Source organism: Dermacentor variabilis, unplaced genomic scaffold, assembly GCF_050947875.1.
Source record: "Dermacentor variabilis isolate Ectoservices unplaced genomic scaffold, ASM5094787v1 scaffold_14, whole genome shotgun sequence".
Classification (NCBI taxonomy): Eukaryota; Metazoa; Arthropoda; class Arachnida; order Ixodida; family Ixodidae; genus Dermacentor; species Dermacentor variabilis.
The window spans coordinates 3,328,654-3,346,053 of record NW_027460302.1 but is presented as its reverse complement, the minus strand read 5'-3'; the positions used below and the strand labels follow the sequence as shown (position 1 = coordinate 3,346,053).

Here is a 17,400-nt window from a genome sequence, read left to right as displayed (position 1 = left end):
GCTGCAGCAAGCCATCAACGAGGTCGTTGCATACGTAGAACCGCGCGGCCTGGCATGCTCCCCACAGAAATCGGAGCTCCTTCTGTACAAGCCTACTTGGGGAGGTCGACGCCCAGACCCTCACCCGCCCGAGATAGAACTCCATGTGCACCAGCAACGCATACCTACTGTACCTAGCATTCATATCCTTGGCTTACGCATCCAACATAACGGAAGAAACACGGAGATACTCAAGCAATTAGATAATCATGTACACCAAACCACTCGCCTCATTGCACGCATCGGAAATCGACATCACGGGATGAAAGAAAGCAACCTTATACGCCTGGTAACCGCCTACGCCCTGAGCAGGATCACCTATGTCGCCCCGTACCTTAGCCTCAATGCAACTGACAAGCTCAAACTCAACACCATGATCAAGAGGGCCTATAAACAAGCCCTACATCTTCCCATCACCACCTATAACGAGAAACTGGACGCCCTCGGCATCCATAACACCATAGACGAGCTTATTGAAGCGCAGCGTATTAGCCAATACGAACGACTCGCCAGTTCCACCACGGGCAGGCACATTCTAGGCACCCTAGGCATAACCTACACCACCCAATTCGAACCAAAAGTACCCATCCCTCCAAACATTCGTGCTCAACTAGTTATCCCACCCATACCTCGCAATATGCACCCTGAACACAATCCGGAGCGACGTGCAGAATGAGCTAAACGACTACAAAAGCGCTACGACCAAGCCGCTGACGTAACCTACGTCGACGCAGCAGAATACCGCAACCAAAATGCCATGGCGGTCGTCGCAGTCGCGGGTTCGCAGTACCGTCTCGCCGCGGCCGCATCAATATTCACCACGCAACCCGAAGTAGGAGAAGAAACGGCCATCGCTTTGGCTTACACGGCTACCAATGCACACTGCATCATAAGCGATTCAAAAACGGCCATTCGTAACTACACAAGAGGACTGATAGCACCCCAAGCACAGAAGATTCTCTCTGGCACTCCTCCCTCAAGGCAACGCCGCGTGCAGATCATCTGGGCCCCTGGTCACTCGGGTCTGGCTGGAAACGAAGCCGCCCACGATGCCGCCCGAGCTCTCGCACACCGGGCGCATCATCCTTCTCCTGCGTCTTCCGATCCCGACCAGCCCTCTGTTCTGCATCGCGGTCACATGCGGGACCGAATGGTCACGTTGAGAGAAATTCTCCTGCACTACCGCAGGGAGCGGTTACGCTACCCCCCAGCACACAAAACACTGAATAAGTCTCAATCTACCACTTGGCGACTCCTTCAGACACGAACCTTTCCGAACCCCGTGCTTTACAACCGCATGTACCCCGATGCATACTCTCCACTCTGCAAAGCGTGCGAGGCCCACGCTGACCTCGATCATATTATCTGGCAATGCCCCAAAGCCTCACCCACCAACACCTCCCACACTAACACACGCATAAATACGGCCGAGCAGTGGGAGACATTGCTGCTCAGCTTGGACCCAGAGGAGCAGCTCTGGGCCGTCCGGATGGCCGAAGACGCCGCCAGAAAGCAAGGACTGGCCGCTGTCTGAGGAAGGGGGGATTGGGGGTTAGTCTCCCGACCCCCGCCACCCCTGAACCCCATCAAGGACATAACAAAGTTTTATCTCTCTCTGACACTTGTGGCCATTCTTCCAGGCTCCATAGGAAGGGTCACTCTCCTTAGGCCCCGACTCACACCCAGCACAGAAATTGCTTAATAGTACAACAAAGTCGAGCACAAGTCCTCTGAACAACTCGATCACAGTGCCGACGACGATATGGGACTTATGACTGCGGGTCATCCATGACCCGTCATACGACACCGCGATGTTCCCGGTATGACCCACGTTCAGTTCGACGTAAAGTTCGCAAACCGACCGCGCACAGTCCCTCGCCAGATTACGCGCCGCGCAATCGGCCGCTGGCGTCAACTTCGTCTTCATGTAGCTCTGCCACGCTTTTGTGTGAAGAGCCCGACGGCTGATGCCCATCAACGAGAAAACATCATTGAATGCAGTCTGTCAGTTCCCCGTTGCCTGCATGGCATGCATAGCCAAAACGTTCACAGCAAAGGGTTTCATTCGTTCAGCATTCTGAACCCGCGGCGAGCTCCACACCAACGCAATCTCTCCAGTTTGCGCACATAAAACACAGCTTCACAGCGAGTTCGTATTCTCGCTCGTCTCGGACAATTTCTAAGGCATCATTGCAGATATTGCAGTTCGCAAACATTAATAAAGTGTTCATGGCACTCAAATACACAATCGTAAACGTAGTCCCACCAGGCGGGCGAAGAACATCGTCGGTACTGTCACCCACGAACTCGCGTTTCCTCTCCATCGCTGGAGCGGAAGACAACTCTGATAGCTTTACTTTGCTTTCGCTTCCTCCTCCTCTAGCTTGGAGCGTTGCCGGTAGATCGTATCTTGCCGTACGCGAGCGCTGGTCGAAGGGTCTGCGGCAGACGGATTTGTAACGGTATCCTCAGCAGCCGATACAGTTGTTAGGCCTGCCGTTGCTCCATCGACGATTTTGGCATCAGACGCTGAGGTTGTGGCATCCTGGGCGTTTTGCAGTGTCGAGCAGCGTTTTTGAAGTTTTCTATGAGTGTCCGTCGCACTTGTTTCTCACCAAACTCATGCCGCATCCGAAATTTGCGCTTAGCGCACCTCAGTGCGCGGCTCCAAGCGTGGAGCAGATGATGGCCATCAGTTCTGCCAATCAGGAGGCAAGCTCAAGTCACGTGCACCAAGTGGCGAATAGGAGGGCGTTTTAGTACCTTCTTTTCCGCGCATTTTCTAAGTGGCCAATGGCTGAATGGGACCCGTTATAGCGGGAATTTGAAGGGAAAAGTCACCTCTTTCAAATGAGACCAAGATGTCCGTGCTAGCACATGTGGAAGAGCAGTTGCATGTTTCGGAAAATGTGCTGTTTCAGCGCAAGTTTTGCCTGAAATTCAGCCAGTACATGTCATATAAGGCGTCACTGCGGCTAAGATACTGATGTTATCGGTATGAAATTAACAATGCAGATGCAATAATAGCTGTACATTCCAAAAATGCAATAAAAAAATGTTTTTTCAAGATTTTTGGTCGCCACAACCCGTGCCCCCCTTAATACTATTTTGCCAGTGTGACATTATTGATCACTGGAGGGCGCCACCGCGTCGGTCAATCAAAAGGCACGCATTACTGGGCTAGTCAGTGCGTGGTATGCCCTCGACTGGCGTGTGGCGTGTTGACCTTCACTCGTGGCCGGGAAATGTTCCTAGCCCGGATTATCACAGCCAGCACATGTAGTTGTGATGCTTTTTGACTTTCCTTGCTTTTTTTGTCTACGTTTGCTCACTTCTTTCAAGTACAATGATTAGTTGAGAGTAAGAGTGTGCGAATACTCGATTATCACCGAATCAAATAGGGAACATTCCAATAATTGTTTTGCGAATCGAATATCTGCTAAAGTTGAACCTCGCAAGAACGAAATTGCCAGGAACATAAAAAAATTTGCATTCATGAGAATTTCATTGTTACGAAATGAGACAGTTCAGATGGGTAATGCGTCACAGAAGGAAAATTTACTGTCAAAATTCCGTTAGTCTACTTTGGCAAGCTTGCTCGAGGATGTAGAACCACATTGCCAACAGTACAAAGTGTGCCGCATGCGTTCATCAGCATTGGCAGCACTGCCGTGGAGCAGTATTTGTAGTCAGTCGCTTTCCGAGATACAATCGCTTTTGCGAGATTTTACAAAACTTGGCACCGGACGGAGAGCAACAGCGCTCCACGCATGCAGCAGCATTGCTACAGCGCACGCCGTTGCCTACAGGTGCCAACGCATCCGGTACCGAGCGCGAAAGTGATCTTATCTCGTATAGACAAAGGCAGTCGATCGAGATTGCAGCTTCTTTGCACAAATCTACGTCCAGCGCCGAATCTGCACGCAATGCCTGTCGGGTGGCACCAAAACCAGCTTTCGTGAGACGAGGAATGCATGTTCCCAGACAATCGCTCAATCACTGCCCGATACGTACCGCTCCGTGCTGCAACCAACCACCATCTCAAGCGCCATAAACAATTCCACGTCGGTGGGACGTGGATTTCCTTGTCCTTGCTGCATTTTTCTAACAGAGGCACACGTTACGCACTGCACTAGGTGTGCAAAAATTATAGTCACAAGTTGGTAGCAACATGCATGCCGCTTCGAACGGGCGATCAACAAACAAGGTGGCGGCCATGACTCGTTTCAGTGCACTGGATCGTTTCTGGCACTTGGTTGTTTTTGTAAACAAAATTTCGCCACCCACGCAATGTAATGTGGTAGTATTTTATGCAATTTTAGTGTAAAGCAATTGCATTTGAGCCATTTTGAAGCCTGCTAGCCTCGCGCGAGTAGGTAATATGCAAGGTTAGGTTCTGGCAAATTTCATTGATGCAGGATCGTAGTACGGTGACATTTCATTGTCAAGAGGCACGAAATGCATTGAATCCTATGGCCGTTCATCGGGGGTGTGAAAATATTTCGTTCTTGCGAGAATTTCGTTGCCATGAAATTTCGTGCCATGACTTTCGACTGTATTCCATTTTTCAAATACCGTATTTACTCGCCTAATGAACATACTTTCTTTTCCCCGAAAAATATGCGCAGAGTTGGAAGGTGCATTCATTATGTGGGGTAAAATTCGGAGTGACTTTTTTTTTCCACGGCCACCTCTGAAAAAGTCAGTTTTGCCCGAAATGCATACCATCGATTGCGAAAGCAAATGTAAGGAAGTAAGGATGGTAGTTTTATCGGCCGTATAAACTTGCAGACATTTGCTTCAATGCAAACTGAGCAAGAATACAGCACGCACAAAGGAATGAGCCGCCACTGACTCGGGCACCGACGTAGATCGCTTTCTAGATAGGGCGCGCCACTGCCACGCAGCTGCTGCCGAAGTAAAACGCGAAGCCCCTTCCCTCTCCTCCTCCTGACGCCATGCGCACAATGGAAGACGGTGTTTCCTTCCCGCTTTCCTCCCTTGTACGTGGGAAACTGAGCTGCGATAGATAGGAAACCGAGCCACAGTTGTGCAATATGCACTTGCTGCCAGAGTACAACGTCGCTGCCTCCCCTCCCTCCAGGGTCTTTTGCACGGCAAAAGGTGGTGCGCGAGATTGAGCCATGATTGTCGGTGTCCCTCACATGCTTTCCCTCACACTTACACCAAGCAGCTCACAGTGACGGCGATGGTGACAAAAATGCGCCTGGAATGTCCACATAATTGCTGTCGCAATAAAAGTAGGAGACATGGTACGATTCGGCATCTGACACAGCGTCGGACACAATCGCGCTCGCCAGATGCCGTATCAGACGCCAGATCGTACCGTGTGTCTCATACTTCATGGCAGCAAGTTCAGGGTGTGATCATTATGCAAGAAAAAGAAAACAAATGTACTTCTTAATTGGAAAAGTGGGGTTTGCATTCATTACGCAAGTGCGTCCATTATGCGGGTAAATACGGTATTCTATATATTCGATGTTCGGACCTACGCAGTTCCCACATCACGTGTGCCGCAGAACCCCTCGTGCTCGGTGTGCCGCCCGAACGAGCGTTTCACTTAGTTTTCGGTGCGAAAGGAGCACCCAGCAGACAGGCCGGCCCAACGCTTCCCCGTCGGCCCGAGGCAAGGATCGCACACACGGCACCTGAAAGCGGCAATTCACAGAACGGCGCCTTGCGGGCTGGACCCGCCACTGTCGGTACAAGTTTCACCCAGATTGCGTTGTATTCGTGACGACGAACTTCACGCACCTTCGAGACCCGTGAATCTAACGCGGGTGCCTGATCTTGGGACCGATTGCCGACAAGCCGCCCATACAGACATATTAGCTGTAAGCGTTCCACGACGGCTTGCAGCCCGTTGCCACATCAGTCGGCGGCACATTTTCGTTGCGGCACGCTGCCTAGGCCATTAGGGATGATGGTGCTGCTTCGTCGAGTGTCGGCGACTAACGTTACGGTTTGGTGCCGAATTAACGCACACCTATTTGCAGCAGCCACTCGACACTCGGAAAGCCGACAAACCGCCTTGCAAACAAAAGTGAGTGCACGGAAGGGCAACATAGTTGGCCACGGCCCTCACGTTTGGGATGCACCGTAAGGTGGCCTCTCATCCTTGATGCTGTTCATAGACGCCGTTCGTCTAATTTTTATACCTTCGAGCAAACAGTCACACAATTTAAAGGCAAGTGCGAAAGATGCGTCACTTGCGCACGAATGGCACATCGAAGGGGGGGGGGGGCTGCGTTGGGCTAATTCCGTGACCCTCTAGATTTCAGAATCCGCGTGGCAAGACTGGTGGCAAGTTACAGGGAAACTGACAATGAAACAGCACAGATGTCACTTCATCTTTACTGTCGGCGCCAGCTACACATAGAGCGGTGATTGTGTAATATGCGGTCCTTTCATCTGTCATGCAGATTGGCCTTACTATAGCCCACCTGCCGTAAAGTTGAGATAGCCTTTGTGTATTTCGAAGAAAAAAGCAAGACTTTCTGTGCAATAAATAAAACGTTGCCGCAAAACACAGGTCCACTATTAAACTACGTTTTCAGTACAACAGCACTTCACTAAATCATGAGTTTCCGAGGAAAAAAACCACTTGGTTTTATTCAACAAGAATTCTATTGATAACGAAACATAATTTATAGCCTTTCATATACAAGAACTGAGCTGTAATCACTGCTGGCATACTTATTTGACATTCCCTTAATAAGAATAGAATAAGAAGAATATATACTGTATATCTTGATTTTAGGGTTACTCAATTTAGTCATAGCTAGCTACAGTCATGTTATACAATGCTAGGAGACTCCTGAGCATATGCAGCACGGTGTTTTCTTGCCCAAACATTGGAAGCTTCAAATTTTTTGAAGATCTGAAATTTTATCAATATTTGACATTTTTTTTTGCGATTCGATATCTGATTTGAAATTTACTTTTCCGTATTCGCACACTCTTAGTTGAGAGGTCTGTGCATGTCCTTGTTTCCTTGCCTTCTATCTTCATTTGTGTGGAATCGCCATATCACCACGAACATTCACCAACTTGTCCGTGTTCTTATTTAGTGAAGGCGTCATGTGGGACTGCCATGGTGGCACAAATGCTGGCCATTGTGACCACACCCAACATCGGTGTGCTTGGAGACTAACTGCTTTCCATATGCACATCCCTCGTTTGTTTCCTTGTTAGTGTGGCATTCATTTGTGGGTAATGTCCAAATAATGCACAGCCAATTTTGAGGGATGCTGTACTAGAGAGCGCTGAAATAATTTTCACCACTCGGGGCTTCCTAGACGTGCATCAACAAGCACGATATACCCTAGTTTTTTTTTTTTATCCACCCTCTAGGAGTGCGGTTGACACAGCTGGGAATCAAACCCTCGACTTCATGTTCAGCAGCTATGGCCAGCGAGCCACCATGAGAGGTCTTGCGTGGCCACGTTATTGCCCACACCATTGTGTACCCAGTTACCTGCTTTGTACAGGGAACGACTGAAAGGTCAGTTTCCACACGAAAGGCTCAACTGCATGTGCAGACTAGTTCGCATACAGTGCAAGCTCATTAATTCAAGTTTCACAGGGGACACCATTTGAGTTCAAATTAGGCAAAATTGGAAATTGGTATAGCTCAACTTTGATATAATGAAGTCATAAAACTGGCAATTTGCTTTGTTGTATCGAAGTTTCATTGTATTGAAATTCCACCTTTCATGCAAATAAGTTGTCGCCAATCGATTTTTCTCAACGGAAGGGGCCACAAAATTGTTGCAGATTATCCGGCAATCGTAAAAAGCAAATCAAATGAAAAACAAATTCTTCTTTAATTTGAGAGTCGGCTACAGAAGATACAATTTCCTGTCGTGTCGACGATATGTCCGCATCAGCAGCAGGAATTAAGCGAAATCAGCTGCTCTTTCGCATTCACTGCGCCCCCATGACTGGTAGTGTCTCCTGCAGTAAGACGACGCTACTGAGAAAAACGCCAGCAGCAAGAAGCAAATGCTTCGTTGACCTCTAGCTTCAACGAGTCTCCAAAACTCTAAGTTACGCAACCTGAAATGCTAAATGCGTGGGAAGACGGCTTATATCATGTAATGCTATCTCGGCTCACCCACTAGTACACATGGAAGAGTATCTCAACAGTGGCTGCATATGCACTCAGCCATGCACAACCACGGCCGTGCTAGAAAAAGTGCCTCCTCCCGTCGTTCACGTGGAGAGGCTGCACTCATCAGGCCACCACCATTCTTGACCCACCCTCGCATACTTTCACTCGTACCAAAAGCGCACAGCGTGTGGGTCGCGATAGGATCTTATCGCTCTTGGATTTTATATGAGCACCATGTTGATGTGCTTCGGCAGTCACTCTTTGTTGCGCAGCAGGTGATTTGAGAGGTGCGTTCACCGCTCGTAATTCAACTATTTGATTATCTGCGTCCGCAGAAATTTCCATTTATTGTCTCTCTATTCCTTTGCTGTGGCAGTGCAAATTTCGTTGTATTAAAATCTTGTGTAAACATACCTTGTTTTATTGAGAATTTCGTTATATTGAAGTTTGTTATGTCAACGTTTAAATGTATTTAACGACGAGAGGAGTGGGAGCACGTCTGCAACTGTGACTATTTATGAAAGAAATCCATGATAATTTCCACCTTTTGTTCTCTGAAAGCGATTGCTGTAAGCTGATCTTCCGAGGGCTCGAATGTGTCCGAAAGCATCTTCCCCACTCTCTTGAAAACTGAGGAAAGCCATGCACGATTCAGTCCTTGCATCGCCTGCGATAAAAAAAAAAAAAAAAAGGTCGCACCGGTGATTCCTCTACCTCGTCTGCATTATTATCTTCTGCCGCGTGGCCATTGCTGACTACTTGGGCAACAATGTCATTGTCTGTGAGAGTACTGCAGATCACAGCACAGCCGCCAACACTTACAAAGTCTGCAAAGTCCACATTGCCCAAGAATAAATGTACAGACATCAGATCTCTAAACAATAACGCACAATCGTGTGGCCAGAGATGCCATCCTTGCCTTCCACTACGCTGCCGTTACTGTATCGGCGATATTGTGTACCATGTTCCACGCTGGTCAGGACGCATTTAGTTAAGTGCACAGTGTGTGATCTCACTGATAACGCCAGCGTGCCAGTAGAAGGCGCGGATGCCATCTCCTGCCACACATTTGGGTGTTGTTAACAGATCTCACCTCTGTACCTGAACAGGACACAAACACCTTCCATTGGCCTCCAGGGATGTCCACTGCGTTCGATGTCTTTAGCTGGTGGTTGTCGTGTCGCTTCCCCTGCCATTTTCTGCTCACTCACCTGTTGCTGTAGTGTCTTGCCAGACAGACCCGTTTCTTTCAATAGCGCACCTAGGCTGTTACAATCAACTTCAAGTGATTGCACCCAAACAGTGGTTCGTTACCCTCCCAGCATTTGTCATGCAGCAAAAACATGGCTACACATCCCCACTGTATGTCTGGTCGCCGCAACAGAAACTTCCCATGACACACTTCACAAGGCACTGACACAACAAAGTTGATAAAAAATGGCACAACTCATTTCACTTGCTCGACTCCTTTGAGACCGGCAAGTTTCTCAATGGGCCACATTGGCCGCATGCTCCACTGTCAATGCAACTAACCATTTGCAAAGAATAATTGTAAGAACATGGTGGCGATGACATAGTTCGGGCTCCTCTACTGTTTTGCAGTGCATGCAGTCCGCAAAAACATAGCCTTTGAGATCTGAGGGAGCTGTTACTAAGGTGTAGATTGATGACGGTGATAAGCACGTCACGCCAATTGTCACTTAGCTGGGAAACTGATTGGGCTGCTGAGCACGAGGTCGCGGGATCGAATCCCGGCCACGGCGGCCGCATTTCGATGGGGGCGAAATGCGAAAACACCCGTGTGCTTAGATTTAGGTGCACGTTAAAGAACCCCAGGTGGTCAAAATTTCCGGAGTCCTCCACTACGGCGTGCCTCATAATCAGAAAGTGGTTTTGGCACGTAAAACCCCAAATATTATTATTATTATGGGAAACTGACCACCAGCACAAGCAAGGAGCCAGTCACAATGACGTGCGATTCGAATGATCCGTGGCAGACCCAATTTTTTTTGCAAATTGCCGACCTTTTTTAATTACATGTAGTGCTGTGGAGCTTTGCCAGACTGTGACAGGTGTGACAGGTTGAAGTATCAAAAATTTTGAATTATTGAGGTGTGAAATAACCAGCTTTTGCTGTAATTGCATATAAAGCAGCGTCCATGTAAAATTTTACATTTAAAATTGGGGTTTTCATAAAATAAGCTTACAGAAATGCATAGTTGTTTCAGATAATAAAACTGGAAAAAAAATGCTGCCACTACCACTTGCAGACAATTACCAACCCCGCAGCTTTGGCAAGGTACAAAATTGCTTCAATATTATGCACTACAGTCAAACCTTGATGATACAGTCGACTTCCATCGTTGTGACTTTCACAAGACCAACAAAATTGATAGACTTATCCAGTGGATTGAGTTAAACAAGATAAAGAAGAAAAGTGCCAAAACACACCACTGATTCATTTGCCTGTATTTTCCTGATTCTAACACACCCCAAATCAAGCAGGTGCCCACTTTCTATGTGCACATAGTAGATTACTGACATATAAATAACATTAAAGCTTGTAAACAAGCAGAAATCTTAACATGCACCAGTTTTCTTGTTTTGTTTTTTTCAGTGAGAAAGATGTGCTGCACAATGTCGACCGATTTTTAAAAGTCGGCTTTGCAGCACTGTTATTTCAAGTCAGCTTCTCCGCAATACATTTGTATTGTGCTGCAAAGCATACGAACTCCTCAAAGGCTGTTTTGATATTGGGGACGAAGACTTCTATCGGAAGCACCTTGCTTGCATAGTATGAGGGATAATGCGGTGCTCTCCTCGTAGTTTTGGCTGTCGGCACTCAATAAAAACACCAAGCAGCAGCCCTCCTGGGCATTTCTGTATGTACTTTCGAACCGAAGGAAATTTTTTACTGTCGCACTAATCATCTTGACCAAATAGAAAGCACCGAGTGGTTTACTGAATACGTAGTCAACGCCCACTGCACACGGTCACCACATTGGAGTCCCCCGAACCGCTTTCTTTCGTGAAAGGTGGGCACTCGCTGAGAGTAAACTATGTGAAATATGTTCTTGTAGTGGGCTGCCTCTACAAAGAAATGGAGTGTAACAGAATGAAGCCTCAATGCAGCGATCGCACGGGTTCGCAGCGGCCAGCTGCACTTCTGCATGCATGTCCGTACACAATGTTTTGCTTTCACTGCCAACACCTTTTCGCACCGTTCTGTGAGTTTAGGCCATGGATTATGACCAGTTATTAGTACACAACCAACCATGGTTGCATGGGCGCTATCAGAGCGGTTCAAAAATTTCATTACAACTATAGGGACTTGGACATTGACAGCGACGTTTGCTATGCCATCGAGATGATTCAAACTTTTTTTTTTCTCCTGCATTATTGGCGTTTCAATGCCATTATTTCTCAAGTTGTGTTGTACTGCATGTTTATTGGTTTTCTCAGCGAGTTATTTCCCGTTGCTTTTTTTCCTTAATCCGGTACATTGATTGTTTGGTGCTAACGCAGGCATCAGCATATGCCATCCCTTTTTCTGAGCTTTTTACCATCTCCTTTCTGTTCCACTGAACTTGTCAGTATCTAGCATCAATAAGTTCACAGACCAGAGTTTCATAACATAAGCCGGGTAGCGCGCATGGGCGAGCGTCTCAGTGCGCGCTTTCTGCTACTCACCGAGAAGATTGCAGCCCCAACGCCCTAACAGAAATTATCCTAGCGGAAGCGCTTGCTGCCCACCTGAGTTGTAGCCGACGGCTGCTTGCCGGTTCTAAGTTTCACAATGCAAGCTTCACGCAGCTTCTTGTCCTGCGGTTGCGTGTGAAGGTTTACACCGGGCTCCGTACTGTACGTCCGACACTGCGGCACCGAGCAGTAGCCTACAGTGTTGGACGCCTTCAAAGGCCACCACTGCCTATTATAGTGCTTTCAAGTGTTATCAAGTAGACACCCAAAGCGAGAAAACCTCCCCACTTAATCAGAATTGCAGTGCAGGTGGGACTTTCGTTTTCAGCTCGCTTCGGCGCTTCCCAAGCAGCCGCTGTGTCCACGTGATCCCTTGTACCACGTCGCGCTGACGGTGGCGCCAACTTCTCCAATGGTGGAGCTCACTCCCAGCTGTGTCCGATTCCATTACCAGGCAATTTTCTGCCCAATGCTCACTGGAAACAAAAAAGCACGCATTAGAACCTGGTAAATACCGCCATCAGACATCATGAACTACGGTCTTTTGCTTGAAATTCTTGCTGGGGCAGGTCAAAATAGGCTTTTTTTTGTGACAGGAAATGAATGTATTGGATAGATTCACTGTCCCCTAAGCTCCGCCAAGACAGATGCTGCCAGTAAAGGAGGTGCTATAAGGGTCACCATAGGGGTCAGAAACGTGCACGCTAAGTGGCCAAGTTTTGGTGGCCAAGTTTTGGTGGCCAATTTCAGGATCAAAATTGCAAAAGGTTGGGGTCCTAGAAATGCATGGGCGCTGACCGGAGTCATCGGTTTGGATTGAATTAACCAAAAAAGGTAACAGGAGTCAAAATAATGGAAGTCTGATGTATATCAAAACAAATAATTTTTTTTAGAGATATTAGCAGGCAACAATATATGCTTATAATGAATTTAGGATTTAGCAAAAGCATTTCTGTGTTGAATGCAACTTTGATATAACAAGGTCTGAATCTACCCAATTTAGCCAAAGCGAAATTTCACTGTTCGCTTTTAACTCTTTCATTACCACTAGAAAAGTGTTCTTTTTCGGTGCTTTTATGTTTTGACGTTATCCACCGTGCTTGCTTGGTGGCTATGGTGTTGGGCTGCCGAACATGAGGTTGCGGGATTGAATTCCAGCCACTGCGACCGCATTTCATGGGGGTGAAATGCGAAAACATCCGTGGTACTTAATTCAGGTGCACGTTAAAGAACTCCAGGTGGTCCAAATGTCGGGAGTACCTCACTATAGCGTGCCTCATAATAAGAAAGTAGTTTTGGCACTTTAAACCTCATAATTTACTTTAATTTTAATGTTTTGACGTTTTATTTCCAGGCGTAGTAGTCGCAACATATGCAGCTAAAACCTCTCGGTAAATTGGGCAATTTGCTTTGCTACACTGAAATTGTGTTATATTGAAGTTGACCTTTAATGCAAAAAATTGCAGTCGCCAATCGATTCCACACGGAAGTGGCCGCTGAATTTTCCAAATTATGGGGCAATTGAAAACAGCAAATTTGTATGAGAAAAATATTGATTCTGTTGAGTTTGAGATTTGGCGACAAAAGATACCGTGTCAACTATATCTGCACGTCGGTGGCACAAATTAAGCGAAGCCAGCCATGCTTTTGCGTCCACTCCACCCCCGCGGCCAATAGTGTCACCTGCGGTGAAACGAACGGCATCGTGAAAAGCGCCAGCAGTGGGAAGCGAATGCTTTGCCTGCCTCTCGCTTCAGTGCGTCCCCAAGACTCGAGCCTCCAGTGATAAACTCGAGGGAAGAGGGTGCGCACGATGCCACGGCATTCCCACTCTTTGCACGCATGGCAGGTTACCTGGGCGTCACGTGCGTTTGGCTGACGGCCCTGAGCATCCACAGCCGTGCTGGAAGACGGCACTCGTTAAGCAACCGTGCTTCTCGGCTCGCCCTCGCATGCTCTCACTCGTACCCAAAGCATACAAAGCACAGGGCACGATAGGTTCTTATCGCACTTTGAAATTATAGGGAGCGCGACGCTGTTCCGATTTTGATGCCGAGTAGACCGTAAGTATGATCGCTTTGGCGCAAGCTAGGAAGGACAGAAGGGAACAAGGGGAGTGCCAATTACTTTCGACTGTTTATTATCTCTTCCCTTCCGTCCTTCCTTGTTTGCACCAAAGCAATCATATTTATCGTCTAGTCGACAATATGAACCGACTGGCCCGGCAACATGTACTTCCGCTTTGGTGTTCACGCGCAATTTGAGAGGCGCATTTGCATGCAGCCGCTTGCAATTCAATAATTTGACCATCTGCGTCTGCGGAAGTTATCATTTATTGTCTTGGTATTCCATCACGGTGGCAGGGAAATTTTGTTACGTTGCAATTGTGTGTAAACACAGTTCATTATATTGAGGTTTTAAATTCGTAGTTTTGAATGGGCAAAATGTTATGAAAAGTTAAATACTTCATTATATTGTTACATGAAGCTGAAGCCGAATACTATTTACAATATCGCAAATAGAAATATCGAGAATTTTGTTATGTTAAAGTTCATTATATCGACATTTAACTGTGTCGTGATACACAAAATTATATCCTGATTTTTGAATGAATGTAAAGGAGTAATAATTGCTCGGACAGTTTTTGAGAATTCTTATGTGAAGCTTCAAAGAGCACCTTGAGGGACACGAAAGAGTATAATTGTTATTTTCGGTATCAGTACGGAGAGTTAAAAAAGAGCCTGAAATATATACAAAATATGCACCTGGTTCCTAGTTCCCCACTTTTGTAAATCTGATCATGAAGAAAAATTGTTAAGATTTGCTGGCATCAATGCTGTATTTACTCGCATAATGATCGCGTTTTTTGGTTAAAAAAAAAAATTGACGCAAATTCAGAGGTGCGATCATTACGCGGGTTAAATATCCCGCGAGAAGAAAACAAAAATTTTTTTCATCCAGTGTTTGCTGCGGGATGACAACAGGTCAACAAATAGGCGGCTGCCGCTGTCTGTAGTGCGGGACACCAAAACAAAAATGGCAGCCGGCGGAGCAAGCCGAACGCAAACCTTTTTTCTTCTCGCGAGTACATTACGTGCATTGAAACAGTTTCTTCCGTATCAGTAATGAATATATCGACCTCCCCTATTGACTTCCGCCGTTTCGTGAAAAATTTCGCCGCCATAGCACGACCACTAACCGAGCTTTTGAAAAAAGAAGCCCCTTTCGAGTGGGGCGATAACAAAGCCTCTGCATTCTCGCTTCTAATCGACCTTCTCACAACGCCTCCCGTTCTGGCCCATTTCGATCCTTCTGCGCCTACCAAAGTCCGTACTGATGCCAGCGGTCACGGAATTGGCGCAGTACTGTCACAACGCCAGCGCGGCCACGACCGTGTTATCGCTTATGCCAGCAGGCTCCTCTCACCCACGGAGCGCAACTATTCCATCACTGAGCGTGAGTGTCTGGCCCTAGTTTGGGCGGTTGCGAAATTCCGCCCATACTTATATGGCCGACCCTTTTCCGTTGTCACAGACCACCATGCGCTTTGCTGGTTATGCTCACTGAAAGATCCTACAGGAAGACTTGATCGCTGGGCCTTACGCCTCCAAGAATATTCGTATTCTGTCATCTACAAATCTGGCAGACTACACAAGGATGCCAACTGCCTGTCTTGTTACCCGGTAGACGAGCCTGACAACGCCGACCGCCGACGGCATTTTCTCTGTGTCTGCCTTCACTAACATTGCCGATGAGCAGTACCGAGACCTATCGCTGCGAGCACTCATTGAGTGTCTGCGCTCTACACATACTGACGCATCTGTTCGCCGATATGTCCTTCAGGGCGGCATTCTGTACCGAAGGAACTTCCTCCCTGACGAATCTGATCTTCTTCTTGTCATGCCAATATCGTAACAATATCGTTAATATCGGCAAGTTTGCGGCAATAACTTAGCCATGTCCACTTTGACGGGAGAGAAACAGATGGGCGTGCTTAGCTGCCAGTGACATAGAAACACATAGCTGGCATGCTGCGGAAACTGCGGCATCTGTCTTCACTGCTATCTTAATACAGTGCGTTTCCGCTAAGGGTGGGCGAATATCTTAGGTGTGTTACAAGCGTCAGTGTATGAATAGGGTACACTTCTAACGTATCAATGTAAACGTGACTACTATCGTTGCCACTCGCGATTTGTTGCATGCCCACTAGTGCAGATAAGGAGAATCGAAAGGCGCCTTTTTGTCGTTGTTGACCACAACAATTATAAAGCCTACATATAATAAAGGCAAGTGTTTGGTTGTGCCTCTTTTTGTCATGAAAGTGCGGAAAGTGATGAAAGTAATGAAATGGGGCATCTGCTTAAGAATGTTTGGTGCGTGCAGACCACTTGGTTTGTCTTGAAGAGTCGTTTGCGTAGCATTCGACAGATGGTAAGCGCGATCATTATTAGCTAGACTTGGCACACAACGTATCGCTGCGGCAAGTTTGGGGTGCGATTATTACATGGGAAAGTTAAAAAATCGTATTTTGAAGACAAAATTCAGGGGTGCAATCATTACGCGAGTGCGATCATTATGCGAGTAAATAGGTACTACCCATAGTGATGTTCATGCTGTGCAGGAAAGCAGTAGCTTTGCAGATGTGAAAATGGGAAAGTTCCTATTGTACAGGGAGCGTGTGTTTTTGCTCATTGCCGCAGGCACCTAGTTCATTCATTACTGCATTCTTTAGGCTCGCGAAGCAATGGTTCTCATGCAGTATGAGCATGCAGAAGCCTCCTCATATTTGATTATTGAATTCGATCAGCTTTATTGTGCAAGTAAGGTTGTCTAGTGTGTGTTGTACTGGCACTGGAGCCTCCGCCTGCTTTGTTCGATTCCTGTGCACTGCTGTACAGTAATGTGAAGTGTTAAACAATATTGTACTGTAATGATTAAGGATACGTCCATAGGCAGTGTTCAAAATGTATGAGGCTGGACTGCTAGTCAAGCTTTGGTTGAAGGCCAGTCTGAAATCGACTCCTGTGCGAGTGAAAGCCCCACTCGACGGAAACAATTGCTCGTCATAGTTTGTAGTCCTTGAGCTGTCAAAACACTCAAGGATAAAAGCAACCAAAAATAAAGTTGCACGTCACATTAGTCAAACACCATCATCAAAATAACACCTACTCGGGAGTGCCTTTTTTGAGGCATCGCTAGCACGCCTAGATGTTGTATAGGAAAATTAGATAACCCGACACAAGCTTCTGTGTCTTCACTGCTGCTCTCATTTAAAAGTTATGTTCTCAAGTCGACCAAAGTGAAAATTTTTCATCGTGGTATTGAGGAAGTGCTAGGAGCACAGGAGGCTAGTTTCGACAATAACCACAAATGAAAGTTTTACACTCCCTGACATGGCAAAAATTCGCAAATCTGATAAATAGTTTAAGTTCAGTTGTCATTTCAGACAGCATATGGCATTGTTGGTAGAATTCCAACAGAAATGTTTAACAACACGGAAAAAAACTGTCAATCAAATTGATTGATTT

The 17,400-nt window shown here is 46.9% G+C and overlaps 1 protein-coding gene across 3 annotated transcripts in view; it reads left to right on the top strand.

Moving 5' to 3' along the window:
• Positions 1–17,400, top strand: part of LOC142567817 (USP6 N-terminal-like protein) — a 230,112-nt gene that overhangs the window by 197,745 nt on the left and 14,967 nt on the right. The gene's annotated exons all lie outside the window — the stretch shown is intronic.